This window comes from Schistocerca serialis, chromosome 9, assembly GCF_023864345.2.
Source record: "Schistocerca serialis cubense isolate TAMUIC-IGC-003099 chromosome 9, iqSchSeri2.2, whole genome shotgun sequence".
Taxonomy (NCBI): Eukaryota; Metazoa; Arthropoda; class Insecta; order Orthoptera; family Acrididae; genus Schistocerca; species Schistocerca serialis.
In genome coordinates this window covers 346,775,407-346,789,524 of record NC_064646.1, presented here as the reverse complement: position 1 = coordinate 346,789,524, position 14,118 = coordinate 346,775,407, and the positions used below count along the sequence as shown (strand labels likewise).

The following is a 14,118-nucleotide window of genomic DNA, read 5'->3' as shown; positions in this document are numbered from 1 at the left end:
TCTGATGTAGCTATGTAAAGAGCAATAAATGGCTGTCACATATCATACTTCTTGAATTTTTCTCAACAGTATGTGTACCTTAATACCAATTCCAGTACAAATCTTACAACCATTACCCTTGTGTTTATACCTTAATTAAGTTGTTGAAATACCAATATTCGTTCACCAACCTGATGATCAGCTGTGGTCCTGAAAAGGAAAAGATGGCCAGCGTTCCAGTCTTTGCAAACAGCAGTACTGGTCATAAACTCTTCATGTCAGTGACAGCATTCAAAGGGAAGCTGGGATAGAAACTGTTGAAGAACCGGATATAACTAGAAATAGCGACAAAGTCTGGAAATTATGCAAACATCTCAATAACGACACAATTAAGGTTACTGCACATTACAGTAACGATGTAGACCAGGCAACTCATGAATGGAGAACTCAGACACGAAGCCTGAGATACACTATGTAGGGGTGAAGGAATGTGACGCCCTTACTAGCCTATTTCAGATACTAGAACTCAAAGTGGCTGCCAAGAAAAAGAAAACCGCTAGAGTTGCCGGCTTAGACGACATTCCATTAGAGCAAATTAAGACCTGTCACCTATCAACAAAATAGTGGATCCTACAGGTTCTCAACACTTGTAACAGCAGATGCCAAATACCACAGATATGACGGAAGAGTACAGTATACTTCATCTTAAACCAAGGAAGGGAAGAAACGACTGCCAAGCACTATATACAAGTTAGCCTTTTCAGCCGCCTTTACAAACAGCTAGAACGAGTGTTTTTGAACAGATTTGTGTGTATTATCGGTCTTCTGTTTGCAGCGTTTCAACTTGGTCGAAGCTGCACATGGCAGCTCTTGAATCTTAGTAAAGTATGAGTTTGAAACTCTTTATGTTACTAGTGTGGCTTTCGCGGATCTGACAACAGCATATGACAGTTTCAGTCACTGGCTGGTACATAAATTCTACAACCTTCCCAGGTACTACATTTCACCGAGTTTAGCACCTTATTTCTGCGACGGTGATTGTTTTTCGTTGACTTCCAAAGACATAGTACTGACTGGAGAGCACAGAAAAATAGCCTACTTAAGGAAGTGGACTACCTCCATCGCTCTTCAACATGTAGCACAAGAATCAACCGCTGACTTCGAATAAATTAAATTTTCTCTGTGCTGATGATACGGCCCCTTGCTGTTCGTAGCAAAAACTTTGTTGCAGTGCAGGGAGATCTGACAAATGCCAAAACAAAATTATCTAGGTACTATAAATCGAACCCGCTATGAAAGAACTCTTCCAAGATAAGTGTGTGCATTCGATCAACAGAACAGAAAAAAACGTGAGGATGCCAGGAACTCTGTTATAGGATTGTCCTCTCTAAAATATTTGAACAATAGTCTTTGCTATGGAGCGATGGCCTGAATGGCATCCATATCAGAACTCCAACCACAACAGCGGGGACTCTGTCGGAAGCCCAGACTAACCTGTGATTCCTGAAGATGGGCCGTAGCCTTTTAAGTAGTTACAGCAACTACATTCTGGATGATGTACTGATCAGACCTTGTAATACTATCTTACACAGGCTTTATGTAGTGGGAATGAGTATCAGAAAACAAACAAAAACCACATACGGTATTAATTTTACTTGACGGCTTGGATCTCTACAGGGCTGCTTAATGATTATGTCATCTTCTTGGCGACTGTTCTGAAAGAAATTATCAGGGATAACGAAACTAGCATTTGCGGGTCGAAGCATGTAATGTTAGACCCTTAAATGTGTTAGATATGCTAAAGAATTTAGAAAGGGAAATGGATAAGTTGGATATAATGGGAATTAGTGAGGCGGGAGAATAAGGACTTCGGATCAATGAACACAGGCTTATAAATACAATATCCAACAAGTGTAATGTAAGACTTGCTGTAATAACAAATAAGAAGAGAAATACAAGGTAAGGGATATTATGAACAGCATATTGAAGACACTGCTTAAGTCAAAATGGACACGAAGTCAATACACCCCACGGTAATACAAGTTTATGTGCCTAGTAGGTTTGCAGGGCATATTTGATGAGATAAAACAAAATTATTTAGATATTTAAGGGAGATAAAACTTGAATCGTAGTGAGGGATCGGAATTCATTTGTAGGAAAAGGAAGAGATAGAAATATGTTGGGAGACCATGGGCTCAGGGAAGCAGATGAAAGGGGTAGTTTCGTGGTATAGCTTTGTTTAATCATTGCTACCAGTTTGTGTAAGACTCATGAATCAAGGCAGTATGCAGCAGTTCGAGCTGGAGATATCAGAAAGTTTCAGATGGTCTACATAACAGGAAGACAGAGATTTCAAAACTAGATTTTAAACAGAAAAATAAATGCAGGAGCAGAAGTGGATTCTGATCGTAATTTATTGGTAATGACTTGTAGATTAAAAATGAGGAAAATGGAGGTAAGTAGGAAATTAATAAGGTAGGATGTGATAAATTGAAAAAACATGAAGTTGTTGACAGTTTGAAATGGGACATTAGACAATGATTGACTGAAACGGATGACAGGAGTTGAAAGGTGGCTACACTGAGTCACAGCGCCAGAGATTGCGCCAAAGAGTATTATTCAGCCGCCTCCACTGGCAGTGTTTGTTGAGATGTGGTAGTGGAGAGTGCTTGTTGAGATGTGGTGGTGGAGAGTTCTTGTCGACAAGTCGTCGTGGAGAGTGCACATTGAGAAGTGGGCAGTAGGAGTTCCGATGTAGCCGTGACTAGTTGTGAGCATGTTGTATGCAGTTGTTCTGATGGGCTAGACAGCCGATGCTGTTCGATTGCGGATGTTGTAATGATCAGAGTGTATGTTTCGTCAATATATGTGAAGGTAATAAATTTTTTATTTTTATTTCAAATGTCTTAAACAATAATGCCTCTTGGTCACAGGTTCAGTCAACAAAGCATCTGGCTTGTGTTCATGTATTAGAGTGTAATTCTGGTTTCTATGTGCAAGTATAGTATTTCAGTTTTATTTAATTAATTCAGTGTAAATGGTATTTAAAACATCTTGTCTTTTTGAGGAAGAACCGTGCCAGATGTGTACGTTGAATCTCACTTCCACACACAGAACAGTTACACTTGTGTTTTGTTGTTTCGTAGGTTTTATAGTTGCTGGGGACTTAATTAATTAGTTGTGTTAACGGAAGTTTTCTTTCACTCTTTGTTGTTATTCTATGCAGTCAGATTGCGTACTAATACAGGGCCAACCGGTTCCGAGACTGCGTAACCGGACAGTCAGCTACTAACATTAAAAGTATTTGCATAATATTTAATTAAGCCCCCACGCAGAGTACAATAGAACAAGTAGGTTTGAGAGATGAAATAATTGAAGCAGAAGGGGAAAAAGGATGCAAAAGACAAACGCTGTTATAAATCCTTGGTTAACATAGGAGATACAGAATGTAATTTATGTAAAGAGAAAATTTAAATATGAAACTACAGCAAATGAGGAAGGTGGAAGATAATGTCAAAAGACGGAAAGTAGAAGTTGACGGTGGATAAAAGAGAAATCGGTGTCTGAATATTAAGAGTTCAAATGGCAAGAGTAAAAGCGAAATGTCTCAGTGGAAGTAAACTGATAAAAGTTCAAGCTATATGATAAATAACACAGCTCGATAAGAACTGAAGATGTTTGACATGAGTGGTGGAAATAGATAGGATTAACAACGGTGATTAACGACGGTTTTCGAATAGAAGATTGTTGTTTATGAAAGTTAGTTCTCATGCGTCAAGCACAGAGACATTGAGTAAGGAGATGAAGTGGGAGACTAAGTGACAAGTGAGAACAAGCAGCGGTAGTAAACCCCCGTCTGCTCTGAATATCCGTAACCTTAATAACTAAATCAATGTTATACCGAAACTGGTAGCACATAAGAAGTTCATAAAAGAAATTTCTATAATACATACGGCTGTTGGTAAATTATTGTTTTAGTTTTTCTGCTGAATGTTCAGCTTTTTTCTTATAAATGCGTCCTTTCCACTGACCTCTCCCAACTTTTTATGCACAAAGCGCCGTTGTAGCATCTATCCAGTCATCTTGTTCTCTAACTTTGTAAGTACGTTTCTCTCGACTAAGATGATAGCACTGCATTCTGAGAATTATCTTGGTTTCAATTGTTTCTCACTCAGACCTCGGGACTGTGTTTCCGCGAGACCGAGTGATCTGTGATTAATTTATGCGGTTACCACTGATTTCGGAGTGACTAGTAGCTGCTGTAGAAATACTGCTTCAAAATATATTTGTTAGCCTTCTGATTCCTTTCGTACGTATGGTATACACAGAAGAGCCAAAGAAACTGGTACAACTGTCTAACATCGCGCAGGACCCTCGCGAGCACGCAGCAGTGCCGCAACATGACGTGGCATGGACTCGACTAATGTCTGAAGAAGTGTTGGAGGGAATTGACACCATAAATCCTGCAGGGCTGTCCATAACTCCATAAGATTACGAGGGGGTGGAGATTTCTTTGATGTTTTACCAGATTCCTGATATTCACGGTACGCTCGTGAAACGGTCGTACTGGACAATCCACACTTCATCGCTACGTTGGACATGCTGCGTCCGATCACTCGTGCACCGGCTATAACATCACGTTCAAACTCAAATCATATTGAAACGTTCAAATGTGTGTGAATTCCTAAGGGACCAAACTGCTGAGGTCATCGGTCCCTAGACTTACACACAAACTAACTTATGCTCCCTAGACTTACACACAAACTAACTTATGCTCAGAACACCACACAGACCCATACATGAGGGAGGACTTGAACCTTCGGGGAGGGGCCGTGCAATCCGTGGCATGGCACTCCACGTGGCAAACTCAAATCTTGATAACCTGCCATTGTAGCAGCACTAACCGATCTAACAATTGCGCCAGACACTTGTTGTCTCATATAGGCCTTGCCGTATTCTGCCTGTTTACATATCTCTGTATTTGAATACGCATGCCTATACCAGATTCTTTGGCGCTTCAGTGTATAGTCAGCCTATCGAAAGCTGATCGAAAATCATATGTCTTCATGTCTATGAAGGTGTTTTTTTTCCGTTCAGATTCGTTTTGATATCTGAAACTGTTTTATCTAAGTGTTTAATCTCGGATTTCTGCAAAACCTAATGTTTCACTTTTCTACTTTACCCGGACATATTTCGACACCTATTGGTTATCCACTGTTTTATTTTTATAGATGGATTACATAATGTTCATTGTTTGTTTTTCTATTTTAGACCTAAAAACTGCGAGATCGTGTTTGTTTTGATTGCTCACGTAAAATTAGATTAATTATGAAAGTGAATTTGTACATGTATTGCATTTACTCATTTTTATAATTTAACAGCATGTCATTGGGAAGGTAGTCCGAAGACATTACTTAACGAGCTTTTAAGTTTAAAACAGTTTTACTTCAGTGGTGTCGGTGTACGTTCTGTACATATGTTTTTATTCCTGTTGTGCGTCGTTTGTGTGTTTTGTTTTCTGATTGTATAGCGTAGAATTTGAGTAGAGTGGGGTTCGAGCTAGAGCTGTGCAGATGGGGGCTTATTTTGACAATTTTTATTCAATAAAAAAATCTTCTTTGAGAATTAACAAAATAGGAATCTGATGAACTGAATTAAATATTTGGGCTCGGTACACTTCATACATTAGAATAAGCCAGCAAATGAATCAAAATATATTCAGTACAATTATGAAAAATTTTGAGATTAATACTGTCGCAGTAACACTTAAAATTGGAGGCAACAAAAAGAACATAAACAGCTCAAAATGTTCGCCCTTTTGGGCCGAAAAATACAACATACAGTAAACACAAAATGAAAATTCACTGACGAAAAAGAAACCACAATACCAAGAAGGAGTTGTGGGGCATAAACGAAAGTTGATAGAAATGTTTCTGCACCTGAAAGATGGTATCTAATCAAATTGACTCCAGTCGCATTAAAAGTGGCGCTAGTAGCCCACTATCGGGATGCAAATCAGATTTGCTTTAAATACACGCTGTGACGTCACCAGCGTTAGTTACCTTTCAGATCGGACGTGATGAGTTGATGCTAGTCAAGAATGCCTATTATGAACACTTCACTGAATTTGAACGAGGTCGTTTAACAGGGCTTCGAGAAGCTGGATATTCCTTCTTCGATACTGCAGAAGGATTTGGCAGGAATGTAACCACTGTACATGACTGCTGACAGTGGTGGTCAGCAGAAAATACGGTCGCAAGAAGACCAGCCGCCGGACGGTCACGTAGCACTAACAAGAAGGATGACCATCGAATTCGGTATATTGCTCAGACGCATCGTACTGCATCTGTAGCAGGTGTTGGCACAGCAGTGACACAACAAACTGTTACAAATCGGTTACTTGGAGGACAGCTTCGAGTTAGACGATCTGTAGCGTGCATTCCACTGACACGAAACTACCCCAATTTGTGACTTCTGTGGTGTCAAGGGAGAGCTCATTGAAGGGCACTGATGGAGGTCTGTTTTCTGACGAAAGCTGGTTCTGCCTCTGTGCCAGAGATGGACGTGTGTTGGTTAGGAGGAGGGCAGTTAAGGGCCTGCAACCAACCTGTTTCCGTTCTAGACACACCAGACCTACGCCTGGAGTTATGTTCTGGTATGTGATTTCGTATCACAGCAGGAGGACTCTCGTGATTATCCCACGCAACCTGACTGCGAATTTGTACTCCAATGCCATGATTTAACCTGTTGTGCTGCCATTTGTGAACAGCATTCCAGGAGCCTTTCGAACAGGATAAGGTTCGCCCACATTCCGCTGTTGTAACTCAACAAGCTCTACAGAGTACCAACCTATGGGTTTGGCCTGCTCGATCAATAAATCTGTCTCCAATATGGCACATTATCGGACAACAACTCCAGCATCTTCCACAACCAGTATTAACCGTCCTTGTATTGAGCGACCAAGCGCAACAGGCCAGGAACTACATCCCCCGGCACCTGTACGACACAATGCATTCATGTTTGCATGCTTGCATTCAGCATTCTGGCAGGTTACACCGGTTGTTAATTTACCAGCAGTTCACATTGTCAATTGCTTTCAATGTTAAATACCTAGACAAAACTACTCCAGAAATTACGTTTATATGCGTTAATTATTATTTGATGTTGCTATTTTTTCCGTCATTGTACGTCCGCAGACGTACCTGAGGTTGCCTACCATGTGAAGGACTCAGGATCGATTACCGTTAGCTACTTCTTTTTTTTTTTTTTTTTTTTTTTGTGATCAGTCTACTGACTGGTTTGATGCGGCCCGCCACGAATTCCTTTCCTGTGCTAACCTCTTCATCTCAGAGTAGCACTTGCAACCTACGTCCTCAATTATTTGCTTGACGTATTCCAATCTCTGTCTTCCTCTACAGTTTTTGCCCTCTACAGCTCCCTATAGTATCATGGAAGTCATTCCCTCATGTCTTAGCAAATGTCCTATCATCCTATCCCTTCTCCATATCAGTGTTTTCCACATATTCCTTTCCTCTCCGATTCTGCGTAGAACCTCCTCATTCCTTACCTTATCAGTCCACCTCATTTTCAACATTCGTCTATAGCACCACATCTCAAATTCTTCGATTCTCTTCTGTTCCGGTTTTCCCACAGTCCATGTTTCACTACCATACAATGCTGTACTCCAGACGTACATCCTCAGAAATTTCTTCCTCAAATTAAGGCCGGTATTTGATATTAGTAGACTTCTCTTGGCCAGATGTGCCTTTTTTGCCATAGCGAGTCTGCTTTTGATGTCCTCCTTGCTCCGTCCGTCATTGGTTATTTTATTGCCTAGGTAGCAGAATTCCTTAACTTCATTGACTTCGTGACCATCAATCCTGATGTTAAGTTTCTCGCTGTTCTCATTTCTACTACTTCTCATTACCTTCGTCTTTCTCCGATTTACTCTCAAACCATACTGTGTACTCATTAGACTGTTCATTCCGTTCAGCAGATCATTTAATTCTTCTTCACTTTCACTCAGGATAGCAATGTCATCAGCGAATCGTATCATTGATATCCTTTCACCTTGTATTTTAATTCCACTCCTGAACCTTTCTTTTATTTCCATCATTGCTTCCTCGATGTACAGATTGAAGAGTAGGGGCGAAAGGCTACAGCCTTGTCTTACACGCTTCTTAATACGAGCACTTCGTTCTTGATCGTCCACTCTTATTATTCCCTCTTGGTTGTTGTACATATTGTATATGACCCGTCTCTCCCTATAGCTTACCCCTACTTTTTTCAGAATCTCGAACAGCTTGCACCATTTTATATTGTCGAACGCTTTTTCCAGGTCGACAAATCCTATGAAAGTGTCTTGATTTTTCTTTAGCATTGCTTCCATTATTAGCCGTAACGTCCGAATTGCCTCGCTCGTCCCTTTACTTTTCCTAAAGCCAAACTGATCGTCACCTAGCACATTCTCAATTTTCTTTTCCATTCTTCTGTATATTATTCTTGTAAGCAGCTTCGATGCATGAGCTGTTAAGCTGATTGTGCGATAATTCTCGCACTTGTCAGATCTTGCCGTCTTCGGAATTGTGTGGATGATTCTTTTCCGAAAGTCAGATGGTATGTCGCCAGACTCATATATTCTACACACCAACGTGAATAGTCGTTTTGTTGCCACTTCCCCCAGTGATTTTAGAAATTCTGATGGAATGTTATCTATCCCTTCTGCCTAATTTGACCGTAAGTCCTCCAAAGCTCTTTTAAATTCCGATTCTAATACTGGATCCCCTATCTCTTCTAAATCGACTCCTGTTTCTTCTTCTATCACATCAGACAAATCTTCACCCTCATAGAGACTTTCAATGTATTCTTTCCACCTATCTGCTCTCTCCTCTGCATTTAACAGTGGAATTCCCGTTGCACTCTTAATGTTACCACCATTGCTTTTAATGTCACCAAAGGTTGTTTTGACTTTCCTGTATGCTGAGTCTGTCCTTCCGACAATCATATCTTTTTCGATGTCTTCACATTTCTCCTGCAGCCATTTCGTCTTAACTTCCCTGCACTTCCTATTTATTTCATTCCTCAGCGACTTGTATTTTTGTATTCCTGATTTTCCAGGAACATGTTTGTACTTCCTCCTTTCATCAATCAACTGAAGTATTTCTTCTGTTACCCATGGTTTCTTCGCAGCTACCTTCTTTGTACCTATGTTTTCCTTCCCAACTTCTGTGATGGCCCTTTTTAGAGACGTCCATTCCTCTTCAACTGTACTGCCTACTGCGCTATTCCTTATTGCTGTATCTATAGCGTCAGAGAACTTCAAACATATCTCGTCATTCCTTAGTACTTTGCGTATTGATTCTTCCTGACTAATGATTCTTCCTGAACTTCAGCCTACTCTTCATCACTACTATATTGTGATCTGAGTCTATATCTGCTCCTGGGTACGCCTTACAATCCAGTATCTGATTTCGGAATCTCTGTCTGACCATGATGTAATCTAATTGAAATCTTCCAGTATGTCCCGGCCTTTTCCAAGTATACCTCCTCCTCTTGTGCTTCTTGAACAGGGTATACGCTATTACTAGCTGAAACTTGTTATAGAACTCAATTAGTCTTTCTCCTCTTTCATTCCTTGTCCCAAGCCCATATTCTCCTGTAACCTTTTCTTCTACTCCTTCCCCTACAACTGCATTCCAGTCGCCCATGACTATTAGATTTTCGTCCCCCTTTACATACTGCATTACCCTTTCAATATCCTCATACACTTTCTGTATCTGTTCATCTTCAGCTTGCGACGTCGGCATGTATACCTGAACTATCGTTGTCGGTGTTGATCTGCTGTCGATTCTGATTAGAACAACCCGGTCACTGAACTATTCACAGTAACACACCCACTGCCGTACCGTCCTATTCATAACGAATCCTACACCTGTTATACCATTTTCTGCTGCTGTTGATATTACCCGATACTCATCTGACCAGAAATCCTTGTCTTCCTTCCACTTCACTTCACTGACCCCTACTATATCTAGATTGAGCCTTTGCATTTCCCTTTTCAGATTTTCTAGTTTCTCTGCCACGTTCAAGCTTCTGACATTCCACGCCCCGACTCGTAGAACGTTATCCCTTCGTTGAATATTCAATCTTTTTCTCATGGTAACCTCCCCCTTGGCAGTCCCCTCCCGGAGATCCGAATGGGGGACTATTCCGGAATCTTTTGCCAATGGAGAGATCATCATGACACTTCTTCAATTACAGGCCACATGTCCTCTGGATACACGTTACGTGTCTTTAATACAGTGGTTTCCATTGCCTTCTGCATCCTCATGTCGTTGATCATTGCTGATTCTTCCGCCTTTAGGGGCAATTTCCCACCCCTAGGACAAGAGAGTGCCCTGAACCTCTATCCGCTCCTCCGCCCTCTTTGACTAGGCCGTTGGCAGAATGAGGCTGACTTCTTATGCCGGAAGTCTTCGGTCGCCAATGCTGATTATTTATCAAAATTTAGGCAGTGGCGGGGATAGAACCCGGGACCGAAGACGTTTTGATTATGAATCAAAGACGCTACCCCTTTTTTTTATTTCTTATTTTTTTTTAGTTCATTTTGTTCGTTATAGTTCGTTGCAATTGTTCGTGGCGGACGTCCCCTGACGCCCGTTGAAGTTCGTTATTGATCCATTCACTCAGTTTTTTTATTACAGAGGGCAGCTAAGCCTCTGACCGAACACACTGAGCTACCGTGCCGGTCCCCCTAGACCACCGTTACTACCAGGGATTTTTCCTTGGTGGGGGTGTGCTCAGCCGTCTGATGCCAATTGAGGAGCTGCTTAACCAAGCAGTAGCGGTTCCCGCGCACGTAAACTAATAACGGCAGGGAGAGTGGTGTTTTGACGCCACTCCCTCCAATCGCATTGAGTGACGCCATTGGGAGAGGGAGACACGGTGGTCAGTCGGTGACTATATTCCCACCGGGGCTTATGGACGGATTGCTTTCATAATTTTTTTTACAGACTGTAAATAGCTTGCAAACAGAATTACATCAGATTAAAATTGTGTGCCGGACCGAGACTCGAACTCGGGACCTTTGCCTTTCGAGGGCCAGTGCTCTACCAACTGAGCTACCCAAGCACGACTTACGTCCCGTCTTCACAGCCATAATTGCGGCAGTAGCTGTGAGGACGGGGCGTGAGTCGTGCTTGAGTAGCTCAGTTGGTAGAGCACTTGCCCTCGAAACGCAAAGGTTCCGAGTTCGAGTCTCGGTCCGGTACACAGTTTTAGTCTAAGTTTCATATCAGCGCACACACCGCTGTAGAGTGAAAATTTCATTATAGAATTACATAAGAAAATCGGCCCTCAAATTTAATTAGGGTGTCATATGTTTACATTTAAAATACTAGATCTGCTAACCACTTTCCTCACCAGCTGCTCACTATTAGCGACACTACTGTCAAGCAACTAAAACACTACCTATGCAAAATTAGCAGTTACAATTACCTGTACACCAGCATTTTTAATCCTTGCTACAGCCACAGCGTAATAATAACAGGTGATATTAACATAGCTCCCATTACGACAAGAGAAACACGCCCAGCTTGCAAGCAAACTAACCTCGATACACAACACTACGGACTTTGATGTTCCGTGTGAAGTGTGATTGAGAAATTGTTACACTCAGTGCACACCGCTTGTGTTCTTCACCCTACAGTCTACGCCAAACACGGCTTGAATCAGATCAACCGACCAGTACTCCACGATCGGTCACTAAAGCAAACTGTTAGTGCTTCTCTTGTAATGCGGAAGCCCATGTCTGTGTATCCTTTGGAATTGGCGTCTTGTTGCCCGGAAAGGACATCAACAGCCCTTCTGACCAGGTTTTGAACCCACACTTTGAGGCCACGTCCCGTGTCGACACTTCGTGGAGGGCCAAAACTGCGTCTCTGGCACACCAGCTCAGTGGCTTCGTAATTGGCTGTCCACACACTGCCCACGTTGACCGCTTCCATCCTTGCAGTTGTAACTGCCACCTCAGTCAACCTTCGGCCTGACGCCACTTCAGACGGGTCAGGCCAACGCCACACACAGGCCCATGGCAGCTACTCGCACCACAGCTACCAGGGGTGTGTTTCCTTGATCTCACCGTATCTGACTCCACTGCCCAGACATTCAAGCGCAGCCCGCTTCATCAACACCGCTAGCTCAGTCACGCCCCGCGTTGGCCACCGGCGCACATCGCAGTGGGTTTGGTTGGTTGATTTGGAAGAAGTCATCGCTCCCATCGGATTACGGAAGGATGGGGAAGGAAATCGGCTATGCTCTTTCAAAGGGACAATCCCGCACGTCGGAGTATTTGCACTCTGAAACCGTACGGAAACCAAAGCCGCCAAGTTACTTTACAATCCTTTCAAACGTATTAATCTTCGAAGTCGATAACCTGTCAATCTTTCGGTAGCCAGAACCTTCGCCTACGCTCACGCCACCTGTTGTCAAGTCAGTTGAAAACCTGTCGTATTGAGAAATACTTTCACTTATCCGTGCGCTGTTGTTTATGACATTCGTTTCTATCGCTTTTGTAATTAAGTTTAGGTAAAGAGAGCAGCTGAATATGGAAAAGAAAGATATATACTTTATCTGACATAATACCTTCGTTGTTTTATTGTTTCTATTGAGCGTTTATAGACAGTATTTGTAAGGGAATTTTTGTTATTCCAAAATCTTCAGATTTCAATGTTTTTAGTTACCTGTCGGATCTTGTCGAGCTGTATTTCTTTTACAGGCATCAAGTTTTCATTCATGGAAGTAAGACTTGCAACAATATTAAAACGTCCAGCTCATCAAACAGCTGTTTTAAGTAGTGCTTTGAGGTATTTGAAAAATGACATCCAGAAAAAAATGGACAGCGGCTTGATACAAACATGAACGTCTCTTCGAGATAAATAAATAATGCCTTAACTCTTTGGGTCAGTTGCCTTACAGACCTGCGGCACATGAGGGGAAAAAAATGAAAAAAAACCGGGACGACCTCCTAAAACTTTACAAGAAGTAAGTGACCTCAGGAAGCGGCAGTCCAGAATAAATTTTGCTCGTAACATTTTGATTGTAACAGAGGTGTACTACGCAGATGGTTAGAAAGTTCGAACCCATTTTTAAACAGTAGCCGACCTAGGCACTGTAAGGAAACTGTCCCATGTTCGCAAGAGGCAGTCATTCTAATCGACGTAAGCAAATTGCATTTATCTCTAGATATAAGTGGCTGCGACGAAACTACAGAGGAAGGTCAAGGTGGTGAAGAGGACGAGGTCAACTGTTTGACATTGAATGAGGGTGTATTGAGACACAAGGAAATTGTAGACGTTCGCTACGAGTGGGCACTGATTTAAATCTGTCAGGAAGTTGGGAATTTGTGCCGGACCAGTGTTCGAACCTTGGTTTTCTGCTTACTAGGCATATGCAATGACCACTGCGACATACAGACACAATGGTCACTGCGGTTGCATCGATTACCCTAGCACGCCTCTCGCCACCCAAATTCTGAACTTACCCACAGACTACTAACGTAGTCGCACTTACTCGTTATCCCCGTGACTCGCGACATTTCGCCGCTTCCGGAAAGCGTTCGAGCCTGGTGCGGCTTTGCATTGAAGAGATCACTGTCCGTCCTCACCCTGATTTTATATGTATATAATGTAGCAGTTTTCATGTCTAGTTTGTATATTTTGTAAATAAATATGTTATTAATTCAAAAACGTATTTCATTTGATCCCTTTGCGACGAAAAGTAGAAAATAATATTGAACTGTTTTCGAATGCAAATATGCGGCTTCCTGACCACTTCACCAAGGTCATGGCACTCGCTTCCGGGAGACGTTTCCCCGTAGCAAGCAGAGCAACTAGCAGTCTTGCTCCGCTAGGAGCGGAGCTAGCTTCGGCACACACGCCCCAGACTGCAACCTATAGTCCAACACTAGCGTGACGTCAGCGCTCGGCGAGGGAAGAAGAAAGGCGTGCGGCGTGCAGCGAAATTCAAATTCACGGCACAGCTGTAATTACGTACGCCTTTATCAAATCTTTTGCAGTCCTCCCTCATCCGGTATCATATATTTTATACGAAGAACGAGATTTGGAAGTAAACTTATATAAC

The 14,118-nt window shown here is 42.1% G+C and overlaps 1 non-coding gene across 1 annotated transcript; it reads right to left on the bottom strand.

Moving 5' to 3' along the window:
* Window positions 1–11,035: 11,035 nt before the first annotated feature.
* Window positions 11,036–11,110, bottom strand: Trnas-cga (transfer RNA serine (anticodon CGA)). Its single transcript has one exon. It is a non-coding gene; the product is annotated as a tRNA-Ser (tRNA).
* Between the last annotated feature and the right edge of the window lie 3,008 nt (window positions 11,111–14,118).